General features: G+C 38.6%; 1 non-coding gene across 1 annotated transcript; it reads right to left on the bottom strand.

Annotated features, from left to right (window-relative positions):
* Positions 1-12,039: 12,039 nt before the first annotated feature.
* LOC136216105 (small nucleolar RNA R71) lies at positions 12,040-12,146 on the bottom strand. The gene has a single exon (XR_010683097.1). It is a non-coding gene; the product is annotated as a small nucleolar RNA R71 (small nucleolar RNA).
* Between the last annotated feature and the right edge of the window lie 986 nt (positions 12,147-13,132).

Here is a 13,132-nt window from a genome sequence, read left to right on the forward strand (position 1 = left end):
TAATTAAGTTAGGAGTTTTAATTAGATTAATATACTCCTATTATTATCCAATAAGGTTATTATTATTATCCTTAATATATTAGATATATAGTGAGATAATAATTAGGAATTCTATTCCGAATGGAATTCCTATTCAGTAACCTAATTCTATCTAACTAGGGATTAGATACAAGAGATTATAAATACCCCTTCCCTTGAGATTTTCGAAATCCAAGCAAACCATACCCTACTTGTGATTTTCGAAATTCACCTAGTCTAAGTGAGAGAAAATTCGACACCCCTAGTTCGAGGACGAGATTTCTCTACGGCTTCGTTTGATCAATTAATTTTCATCTATTTCTTTTATCCTTGATCTTGTGTTGATTAATTAGAGGCAATCTACTTTGGTTGCTATTCAACGGTTGATTCTAAATTAATCCTCCCGTGTTTTATTTCGTTTTTGGGAACTCGAAGAAGAAAAACAAACAAAAGGGAGAAATTCGTTTTACTACTCCTACATCAGGTCAGTTCACGATTTCGCGGATTCCCGAAGATTGCACCGTCGGATCGTCGCGATGTTTGGACAGGAGCTTCTAGACATATTCTTCCATGTTTCCACCGAAGGGATTGTCGTTCGAAGGTCTGGAAGGTCTGTTTCGGATAGGGGTAGATTGGTAGAGAGTTTTTATCTCTTTTGAAGTTGTGGGCACTTCGTTTGCAACGGTAGATAGAACTTCTAAAAGGTATTTCTTCTTATCCTTCTTTATATGAAATAACGGTTAACGGATCTTGTGGTTAAATGAAAATAGGTTAAAATTTTATATTTCCGCTGCTATACCTTAGCCTAATTTCCAACAGTGGTATCAGAGCCATCGTTAAATCCGTTATTTCATATATGAAAATTTAGAAGTTTTCAATAGGATTGAATAAATATTTATAGTTATGATTAATTAACAAATTGTTTTGATTAATTAATTCTAAAGATAAATAAGTTTTAATTAATTGTTAATTAAAACAGATTATGCGTATGTTCCTAATTATTTTGGTTGATAATCATTATAACAAAATCTATTAGTTTTATAGTTAGATTGATAAAATCAGTTTTATTAATTCTAAAGATAAAACGGAAATCTATAGTAGTTTTTCCTATTTTCTGAAAATCGTTTTAAAACCGTTTTAGAACTGATATATATATATATATATATATTTAAAATCGTTTTTATTATATGTTTCAGAAATTGATAGTTTTCTGTTTTGATTATCGAATGAAAATTTGTTTAAAAGTTTGTTTTACCAATTTGTAAATCAAAATGTTAAATGAATTAAAATCAAAATAATTGGGACGTGCATAATTAAAGTTTTGTATAGTTATATTAATCTAAAGATTAATATAAAAGATACGAAACTATTAGAAGTAAAATTGGATGAAAGTTAATTTGATATGTTAATGTGATTAACATAAATATTACATAAGATAGTTATGTAATCAACCAATTAAATTTATTTAATTGAGTCTATGCATGTTTGGAGTTATGGACATATTTGGACCCTCTTTAGTCTTTTGGTATTTTTGAAATAGGGTCTGCGAGTCCTGCCTTTCTACTATCTATTGTAATTTCTCCTCTCATCTGATTCCCTTCAATTCAATTGAAGTTTTCTTTAGTAGTATAGAAATTAATATGTAATTTCAAGGCGCCATGGAGAAGACGGATGACCTAAAGAGAAATATGTAATAGTTAGTATTTCCTTAGGTTTGCCCTTTTATTCCGTCTCTAGCTCGACGGAATAATTTAGATGATATGTCCATAACGTCAATGTATGTGTCTGATGTATGCTAAAGCAAATCAAGACTAAGTTAGATTATGAGACCTAAAATAAAATCCCTCATTAAAAAGTTAAGTAAATAAACAAGTTATTAAAATCGGTTGCCTCTCCCTAATATTATAATTCAGCCGGCAGTGCTGAGGGCCTTTGGGTTGTTGAGTAAACTCAAGCTCGGGGTCCTTTCGGTAACACCTGAATTATCGAAAATCATTTTTCATGAATGTGGGGTAATACTTAAATTAGATTATGATAATTGGATGAGTAAACTCATGTTGTCATAAACTAATGGGCAAGACGGTTGGGATTAATATGAATAGCATATTAGTTACTAATGTGGTTAGTAACCCAATAACCTAGGAATCACATTAAAGATGTGATTGATTACATGAATCTACCTAATGAATGAGACTAGCTTGTTGAGTAAACTCAAGGCGAAATCTCAGGAGTTAGGATCCTAGCTCACTAAAGGATTTGTGAAATTCTTCGAATTAATATAGAGGGCTATTAATTTGGCAAAATAGTGGGAGCAATCTAAAATAAACTAAAAGGCCTATAATTTTAGATTGATATACTTTAAGCAAATGAATGACATACATTTACTCTTTCTCACTCTCAGGTTTAAATTAAACCCACTCTTATAATCATGACTAACACTGATCTGCGAAACATTATTACCGATAACAAATTGAATGGTTCAAACTTCACCGACTGGTATTGCAACCTCAAAATTGTTTTGAAGTTCGAGAGGAAAGGGTATGTACTTGATACACTGATACCCCCTTACCCAACGGATGATGCTCCCTACCAAGAATTTTATGCTTACTTGAAACATAAATCTGATGACGATCAAACGGGAGACATCATATTTGCATCTTTGACACCGAAAGTAAAAAGGCAACTACATTCAGATATGGATGCCTATTCCATGGTCAAGCACCTAAAAGAGTTATTTGTGAATGAAACTCGGTGCGAGCGCTTCAAAATAACCAAGGAGTTATATAAAAGCAAGATGCAGGTGGGCACATCTGTAATGGCACATTGTGCAAAGATGATCAGCCTTATCACCAAGTTTTCTAGTATTGGAGATGCGATGGACCATGAACTAAGTGAAAACTTACTTCTTCAGTCCCTCCCCGAGAGTTACTCACAGTTCATCATGAACTACCAAATGAGTGGCTTGCAAACCTCTCTTGTAGAGCTTGCGCATATGCTCGAGTCAGTCGAGCCCATTATAAAAGAAAACGAGGAGATACTGGCCCTTGCTATTGAAGGATCGAGAAAAAGGAAAGGGATCTCTCCCAATCCAAACCATCTTAATAAAGGCAAGGGGGCTGAGCTCACCGAAACGAAGGGAAAGAAATTAAAGAGGCCCAAAGGAAAGTGCTACTATTGTGGTGACTTGGGGCATTGGAAGAGAAACTGCGTGGAGTACCTGACCTTCCACAAGAAGGAAAATGACGGTACTTCAACATCTGGTATGTTTTATATTGAAATAAATATAGTTTCACTGTCTGAATCTTGGGTATTAGATACCGGATGTGGATCTCATATTTGTACAAATATGCAGGAGCTAAATCAGACTAGGGAACTAAAGAAAGAAAACATAAACTTGCGAGTAGGAAATGGAGCAAGAGTTGTCGCCCTCGCAATTGGAGATTATCTTTTAAATTTGCCCTCTGGGCTTGTAATAGAATTAAGGAATTGTTTATACGTTCCTCAAATGTCTCGCAACATTATTTCTATTAGCCGTCTTGTTGACGACGGTTTTCATATTTCAATAAAAGACAAGAGTTGCAATTTTTATAAAGATTCGATCTTTTATTTTTCAGGAATTTCACAAAATGGGATTTATGTGTTAGATAACAAAATTCCTGCTTTTGCAATTGATACCAAAACACATAAGCTAGATAATTCAACTTACTTGTGGCATTGTCGTTTAGGCCACATAAACAAGAGACGCATGCTAAAGCTACATTCAGATGGGCTTATAGATCCAATCGATCCCGAATCATTGGAAACATGCGAATCATGTTTAAAAGGTAAAATGACAAAGACACCCTTTAGCAATAAAGGTGAGTGTGTATCAGACACTCTAGGACTCATTCATTCAGATGTATGTGGTCCTATGTCAGTCCAAGCAAGAGGAGGATTCAGATTCTTCATAAGCTTCATAGATGACCATACCCGATATGGTTACATCTACTTGATGAAGCACAAATCAGAAGCTTTTGAGAAATTCAAATGCTTCAAGAATGAAGTAGAAAATCAATTAGGAAAGAAAATAAAGACGCTTCGATCTGATCGAGGTGGCGAATATCTTTCAGATGATTTTCTAAATTATCTAACTGAATGTGGGATATGCTCACAATGGACACCTCCCTATACACCACAACACAATGGTGTGTCCGAGAGGAGAAACCGTACCCTATTAGATATGGTACGATCCATGATGAGCATGGCCTTACTTCCAAATACGTTCTGGGGCTATGCCTTAGAAACTGCCCTCTTCACCCTAAATCGAGTACCAACTAAATCCGCTAGTTCCACACCATATGAATTGTTCGTTGGTAGGAAACCCGTGTTTTCATTTATGAGAGTATGGGGTTGTTCAGCCTTTGTCAAACGCATTGCGTCCGACAAACTAGATTCGAAATCTGATAAATGTTTCTTCATTGGATACTCTAAGGAAACTATGGGATATTACTTCTATCATCCAGATGATCAGAAAGTAATCGTATACAAGCACGCAACCTTCTTAGAGAAAGAGTTTCTCGAAGAAACACAAAAGGGAAGCATGATTGAACTTGACGAAGTTCAAGAAGAAGAAACACCGACTGAAACAACAGAGGCGGTTGAGGTACCCGAAGGAGTCCCATTAGATGAGACTCCAGTGCCACCTATTCATAGATCACAAAGAGTTCGTGAACTCCCAGTTAGATATGGTTTTCTAGTGGGAGATGTTAATGAGGTTCCCGTGTTAGACGATGAACCCGAAAACTACGAAGAGGCATTTATGGACTCAAGCAAGCATCTAGAAGCTGGAATAAGCATTTTGACGAAACCATAAAACAATTTGGTTTTGAACAAAATTGCGAAGAAGCTTGCATTTATAAGAAAGCAAGTGGGAGCTCTATAGCATTTCTCATACTATATGTGGACGATATATTATTAATGGGAAATGACGTTGCTCTCTTACAGTTAGTGAAAGTATGGTTATCTGGTAACTTCTCAATGAAAGACCTTGGTGAAGCAGCTTATATACTTGGTATAAAGATCTATAGAGATAGATAAACGACGCATGGCTGTAGTCCCGTACGCTAGCGCAATCGGTTCGATTATGTATGCTATGCTATGCACTAGACCTGACGTAGCGTTCGTGTTATCTGTAACGAGTCATTACCAAGGGAATCCGGGAGACAAGCATTGGATTGCCGTTAAGAACATTCTTAAGTACTTGAGAAGAACTAAAGATATGTTCCTAGTGTACGGAGAAGGTGATCTGAAAATAGAAGGATTTTCAGATGCAAGTCATCTCACAGATGAGAATGATTATAAATCCCAATCAGGATACCTGTTTATCTTGAATGGGGGCACGGTCAGTTGGAAGAGTTCCAAGCAGGAAAGCGTAGCTTTCTCTACGACCGAGTCAGAGTATATCGCAGCTGCGGAAGCAGCAAAGGAAGCGGTTTGGATTAGAAAGTTCATTACAGAACTAGGTGCGGTGCCTGACATTGTCAATCCTATTACACTGTACTGTGATGACAATGGAGCCATTGCGCAAGCAAAGGAACCACGGTCTCATAATGCATCCAAGCATTACCTTAAGCGATACCACATCATTAGAGAGATTGTGGCTAGAGGAGATGTGAGAATAGAAAGAGTACCTACAGAGGACAATGTTGCAGATCCGTTGACAAAGCCTTTAACCCAGAGAATACATGATCGTCATTTAACTTCTACTGGGATAAGTTTTAGAAACAATTGGCTTTAGTCCAAGTGGGAGTATGTTGGGGTTTAATGTCCTATAGACAATTGTTCTAGGATACAAACTTAATGTAAATGAATTGTTCTTTATATCATTTGTTTAATGAGATATATGTTTTATAACTATATAAAGGCAATCCCTTTTAAGCACTAAATAAAGTCTAATAAAAGGAAATCCGTAAGTTTATTTAAAGTGATTATAAAGTGTTCATACAAGCATGAAGTGAGACAAAACTTTATAGTAAACTGATAAACTTAAAACCACCCCAAGTCAAATGATATGTTTGGGATTGACATATCACTGTTGAGACTTGTATGTAACAATGTCTTCTGTCTGACAGAAAGCTGATCTCACAAGCTTCATATATACAGATATCTGGACAGTTATATAGATCCGAGGAAACGTTGTTCATTAGGATTGGGGATCCGATTTGAGATAACAGGATGGGTAGATTCATCCTTGTCACCTGTTCATATCATTGGTATTAATAGGTATAACTAATCCTCAGACTCAAAGGAATATTAATTGGTATTCTGGATTACGGAATGTGATGCTTTGACTCTGGTGTAACACGATCCTTAACAAAGATGACTCTGGGGTGTGAACAGTAGACGTTGGGTATCACAGGAAGTAATTGTGGAGTCGTTATATATTGGATTGAGCATTTATCACTCCCGATAAATGGGAGATACATCCATGGATCGCTTGTGGAAGACTCGACTCTAAATCCTTGCAAGGTGATAGCTTAAGAGTAAGAAATACAGATTTCACTTAACCTATCTTTTTGAGTTGACTCGGCATGTACAAGTAAAACGAACGTCTCGCTATATGTGACTTGACATCACCCATAGTCATAAGATTCAGTTCAAGGATGTAGTTGATAAAGGATCGAATTATACTATAACTAATACGGAAAGGTTAACGACAGAATCAACCTGTCTTCTTATAGCTCTGGGGGAATGATTACGGACTTGCTAATCACATACTCTGTACATCATTCCGTTATGCAAAGATTAAATATAATTCTTTGAAAATTAATTTAATAATGTTGCATACGGCTAGAAGCAATAAGAACCTAATAGATCACACATAAGATTTGGAACCTAAAAGAGAGATAGATGTTAATTAATTGATAGAAGCCCAATTGAGCCCAATAAGGCCCATGGACATAAGGGGGTCGAAATTCATGTAGTGATATACATGAATAATTAATTTGATTTTGTTAATCCTAATTAGATTAGGAATATGAATTAAATTAATTAAGAGATAATTAAGTTAGGAGTTTTAATTAGATTAATATACTCCTATTATTATCCAATAAGGTTATTATTATTATCCTTAATATATTAGATATATAGTGAGATAATAATTAGGAATTCTATTCCGAATGGAATTCCTATTCAGTAACCTAATTCTATCTAACTAGGGATTAGATACAAGAGATTATAAATACCCCTTCCCTTGAGATTTTCGAAATCCAAGCAAGCCATACCCTACTTGTGATTTTCGAAATTCACCTAGTCTAAGTGAGAGAAAATTCGACACCCCTAGTTCGAGGATGAGATTTCTCTACGGCTTCGTTTTCAATTAATTTTCATCTATTTCTTTTATCCTTGATCTTGTGTTGATTAATTAGAGGCAATCTACTTTGGTTGCTATTCAACGGTTGATTATAAATTAATCCTCCCATGTTTTATTTCGTTTTTGGGAACTCGAAGAAGAAAAACAAACAAAAGGGAGAAATTCGTTTTACTACTCCTACATCAGGTCAGTTCACGATTTCGCGGATTCTCGGAGATTTCACCGTTGGATCGTCGCGATTTTTGGACAGTTGCTTCTAGACATATTCTTCCACGTTTCCACCGAAGGGATTATCGTTCGGAGGTCTGGAAGGTCTGTTTCGGATAGGGGCAGATTGGTAGATAGTTTCTATCTCTTTTGAAGTTGTGGGCACTTCGTTTGCAACGGTAGATAGAACTTCTAAAAGGTATTTCTTCTTATCCTTCTTTATATGAAATAACGGTTAACGGATCTTGTGGTTAAATGGAAATAGGTTAAAATTTTATATTTCCGCTGCTATACCTTAGCCTAATTTCCAACAGAAGGTGACCCTCGATTTGGAGAAGCTTACACACTGCCCTGAAGCAAAACAAAAACTGTCCAGGACGCCTTTCATCGTGATGGCCTGATCTACCGACGCCTACGCCATCAGCACGATAGCATCAGCAAACATCAAATGCGAGAGCTTAGGACCTTTTTTAGACACCTGTATTGGCTTCCAGCTCCCATTCCCAATGGCATTACCAATAAGATGGCAGAGGACCCTCTTGACGAAGACCACGGTTCGGGATGAACTCCTGAGACTCTTCTCTGTTCCACAGAACTGACATACGCGGAGTGGAAACACAAGTCATAATCAAGTCCACCCAATGAGGAGGAATATTAAGAAGCACCAGCGTATCACGGAGGAAATCCCAATTAATGCGGTCATAAGCTTTCTCCAGATCAAGCTTAAGGATCATGACTCCCATTCTACCTAATCTTCGTTTAAGGGAATGCACAACCTCTTGCATAAGAATAAAATTATCAGAAATCTGCCTACCCGGAACAAAACTACTCTAACATGGGCCAATGAGATACTGGAGGTGTTCTTTTAATCTTAGAACTAAGCATTTAGTGATGGCCTTATACAACATGTTACACAAGTTAATGGGCCGGAATTGGGTCAGGTTAACATGATTGGCCACTTTAGGCATAAGGGTAATCAGGGTTGTATTCAAACCCTCCTCCAAAACTCCCGAATTGAGCGCCTTCAGAGCACAAGTGCAAGCAGCGGGCCTAAGGATGTCCCAGAACTTCTGGTAGATAAAAGCCTGGAACCTATCTTTACCAGCTTTAAAAGGGGGCATAGCAAAAATTTCTCTCCTGACATCCTCAGTAGAAAACAACCTGTTCAGACCATCAATGGTCGTAGCGTTCCAATTCTGAAAACTCTGACAAGTCCTGAGCTTTGGTCTACCCCTCACGTCATCCGTGTACACCCCCTGAAAGTAGCTAATTGACAGCTGCTTCAAACGACTATCATCCCAAATCCACTCACCCCAAATATCTTGAAGACCATCAATGTGATTTCTCCTCCTACGGATCAAGGTCGAAGTATGAAAAAACCAGGAGTTCCGATCATCACATTTAATCCAGTGAACACAGGATTTCTGGAACCAAAGAAGTTCCTCCTGCAGAAGAACGGTCGAAAACTCATTAGACAATCGTCTTTCCAGTTTAAACAGGCCTCCCTCAATAACCTGACACAACCTTTTTTAAACACCATTAAGACGAGCCATAAGCCTTTTCTTTCTATAGAAGATATTACCAAAAGTGCTAGAGTTCCAATTCTGAAGACTAGAAGCCAGATGCTGGAGGCCCTTAACCAACCCATTCGACCCATCTCAGTTATCTCTAAGGGCAGCAGCAAAACCAAAGTGTTCATCCCAAGCAGTCTGAAATATAAACGGAGTGCGGCTATACCTCGGGCTACCATCCATTACATCAATCAGAATAGGCGTGTGGTCAGAGTTGTGTCTCGGAAGATGCCGAACAATCCCGTTAGGAAACAAATGCCTCCAGCCAGAATCACACAGAGCCTGATCCAACCTACATGCAACACGAGTGCGAGGGGAGCACCCGTGGAACCAAGTAAAAGGGGGGCCAACAAACCCCACATCAATGAGCTGGAGAGAGTTAATCCAATTAGAAAAAGAAGCACAATGAGAAACAGAAACACTTGAACCTCCTAATTTTTCCTTAGCGGATTTAATACAGTTGAAGTCTCCTGCAATAACCCAGGGAAGCCTGATAGAGAACTTCACACTCACCATATCGGCCATAAACTGACTCTTAGCAGTGCCCTGGTGTCTTACGTAAACAGCAGTAAGCTCAAACTTAACTCCCTTTGAGCTACCAACCAGGATAGTGACACAGGCATAATAAACAGGTAATTTTTGTACTGAACATCAACTAGCACATCAGCAGCATCCCAGAACATCCAAATCCCTCCCCTGAAGCCATCAGTTTCCACAATCTCCATAGAACTAAACCCTATACCTTTCCGAATTTGGTCAGCACGGGAGCCAGGAATCCTAGGTTCAAGAAGAACAACAATAGAAGGACGATGGGTCCGAATAAGATGAAACAGCAACCTCTAGAAGACCCTTCCTCCAGCGCCAAAGCAATTCCAAATGACAAACGCACTAAAGGAAAAACAAAAAGAGAAGCAAAGAACACCAACAACACGTATCTAGGGATGTGCAATGTTAGGCATGAAATTGACTACATTTTAACGTGTTAATTATAATAAATTAAGGGTGTTTGTAGTGTTTTATTGCAAGAAAGAAGGTCTTATAGGTGCTTTTATGAAGATAAGGAAAGTCTTAGCCAAATAGACTGGAAGCAGCCTGTTCGCACATACCAAGAGGAGATTATGCCATTCTTTGATCCAGCGGTCAAACGCCGGAACCCGTGATGATGGACATCGACTAGACGGGAAGTAGGTACGATAGTAGCTGCAGGTAGAGAGGCGGATAAGTGTTGGCATAAAGCAACATGATGAAAGGAAAGCTCGGCCCTTGAGTGTTCAAGGGTCAAAATGATCTTCATCACTTTTAGAAATTTTTAGATTTCTGAACATTTGACTTTGTTTTGTAATATATTTTGAGCGGATACTTTTCTAGTACCATTTTGGACCCTGACCTTTCCTTTAAATAGAGGTGGTAAGGAAGGAAAGGGAGAGCACTTTTAGAGAACAAAAATATAGACTTTGTGAAAGAAAGAAAGCTCCATATATGGAGTTTCAGAACTTCGAACTAGCAGATTGCTCACTCGTCAGTGTGAGTGAGTAATCCTTTTGAATAGGCGCGTCTAGTCGGGGCTGGTAATGTAAGTTTCCCAAGTCTAATAATGAATGAATGATGTTAATGCATGAAGTGTTTGTTGAGGCTTTATATTCCAATGCTTATACATGTATGCTTGTGTTAGATGAATGATAGGAAACTGCTTTCATCTTCACCGAACTCTCTATCAAACATCCAACCCCGAAGCAGAAATGTTAGGTGGTTTTATCAAGGGTTTTCTCATTTGAAATGCTGCTTCAATCTTAATGCAAGAAAGAACAAACCTTTAGGACGCTATTGGTTTTAGTAAGTCTTAGAATCTTAAGAACACACGAGAGTTGACTTAAGTGAGTGTTAAAGCAGAGACCTTAGCTTCAATTGCATCATTCATGATTTATTAGGTTGTTTAGAAGCTTACAGTAACCTGTTCCGCTGAGCTTAGCCTGTTCCCTCTATTATCATTATCAAGTAATCATTTTTATACATAAAGCAACTTGTTTAGTCACTAGTTTTCACAACTACCAACATCTGTCAATATAAAAGAATCACACACTACGAACACCCTGTTCTGCAAAGTATTTCTTGTAAACTTTGGTCCTCAATCCCTGTGGATACGATACTTGACTTATCACTTTATTACTTGTATCTAGTTCACTTGCTAGAGTCCATTCAGGAGACAACAAGTTTTTGGCGCCGTTGCCGGGGATTGAAAGCAACAAAATTTATACGAAATTTTCTATGAAACAAGGTGTTTTTAATCTGTTTGCTAAATAGTGCAGCCAGAAGGAGTCTTTATCTGTTTATGCGCAGAGCTGGACCTCCTGTTTTTCCTATCGATCTCGAGTTAGAGAGAACGTGTAGACGAAACCGAGCGGGAGCTCGACGTGCAAGACAAAGAGAGCGACAAAGAGAAAGAAGGATGGCTGGAAGGGTACCGCCCGAACAACCAGTCCAACCAAATCATAAAGAAGAGGGAGAGAATAACAATCCTCCTGTCATGAGAATCAGAGTCTATTCGAGGCCAACCACGGAAGGACATTCATCGTGCATCGTGTTGCCCAACGAAGGGAACAACATGTTTAAGGTGAAAGCATCTATGATACAAATGTTGCAGGCAGCAGTACAGTTCAATGATACCAGTCGAAAGATCCAAATGGGAATATCCTAGAGTTTATCACACTATGCAACACTTTCAGATGAAACCGAGGCGTTTCTGATGGTGTGATCAGGCTAAAGCTGTTTCCTTTTTCTCTAAAAGATAAAGCAAAGAACTGGTTGAAAAAATTGCAACCAGGGACGATCACCACTTGGGAAGAAATGGCCAGCGCATTTCTGATGAAATATTTTCCACCGAGACAGGCCATTAAACTCAGAAACGAGGTATCCCATTTCGTACAAGAAGAGGATAAGTCCTTAGCCGAGGCATGGGAAAGGTACAAGGAATTACTAAGAAGGGTACCCAATCATGGCATCCCCATGTGGATGCAGATGCAGAACTTTTACAATGGAGTCACCAACATTTATAAAATCCAGATCGAATCCATTGCCAATGGAAACCCTGAAGACCTTGAACCACAAGCCTTGTATGACCTTATTGAGAGAGTGGTGAGCACGAGTTATAATTGGCACTCCGCCAGGAGTGAAGGAAAAAGAACGGGAAATGATGATGTCGTGTCAAAACTGACCAGCCAGGTGGAACAGCTCGCCAGACAGCTCGGCAAGATAAATGTGTCGTCGATCCACAACGAACCACCATTCAATGATATATGTGATTTTTGTGGAGGGCTTCATTTTAACATCAACTATCCAGGAGTCAAGCAAGGAAAAGGTGCACATGCATAATGTGATTATGCACAGTATAATCAAAGGAATCCACCGAACCCATACTCTAACACATATAACCCAGCCACAAGAAATCATCCGAATTTCGGATGGACAGGCCAGCCCAACCAGCAGGAACAACCGAGGTATCAGGAACAACCTAGATATCAATAACAGCAAGGAGGACACTACCAGAAGCAACCTCAACAGCATTACAAACAACATGCTCCACCAAAGGAAGATGTAGAGCCAGACATGAAGACAATGATGATGCAGTTCATGAAGCAGACACAAGCGTCAATTAAAAACCTGGAAACACAGGTCCATCAATTAGCTGCATCTACGTCAAAAGGAAAGGGAATAATGCTAAGCAACATAGAGCCAAACCCCAAGGGCGATGTCATGGCCATCACTCTGAGATCTGGTAAGCAAACTCAACCAACTGTATCTACTGATGAAAATGCTGAGTGTGCAGGAACATCCAAAAATGCTGAAGGAGAGCAGGAACAAACCGTTCCTAGTCAAGAAGAACCCACCGGGGTAAAATTATCCAGTGATCAAGATCAAGAGGAACGAGGAAAGAAGTACAAGCCACCTCCACCTTATGTTCCACCTGTGCCATATCCGACGCGGTTAA

The sequence above is a fragment of the Euphorbia lathyris genome, chromosome 1, assembly GCF_963576675.1.
Source record: "Euphorbia lathyris chromosome 1, ddEupLath1.1, whole genome shotgun sequence".
NCBI classification, from domain to species: Eukaryota; Viridiplantae; Streptophyta; class Magnoliopsida; order Malpighiales; family Euphorbiaceae; genus Euphorbia; species Euphorbia lathyris.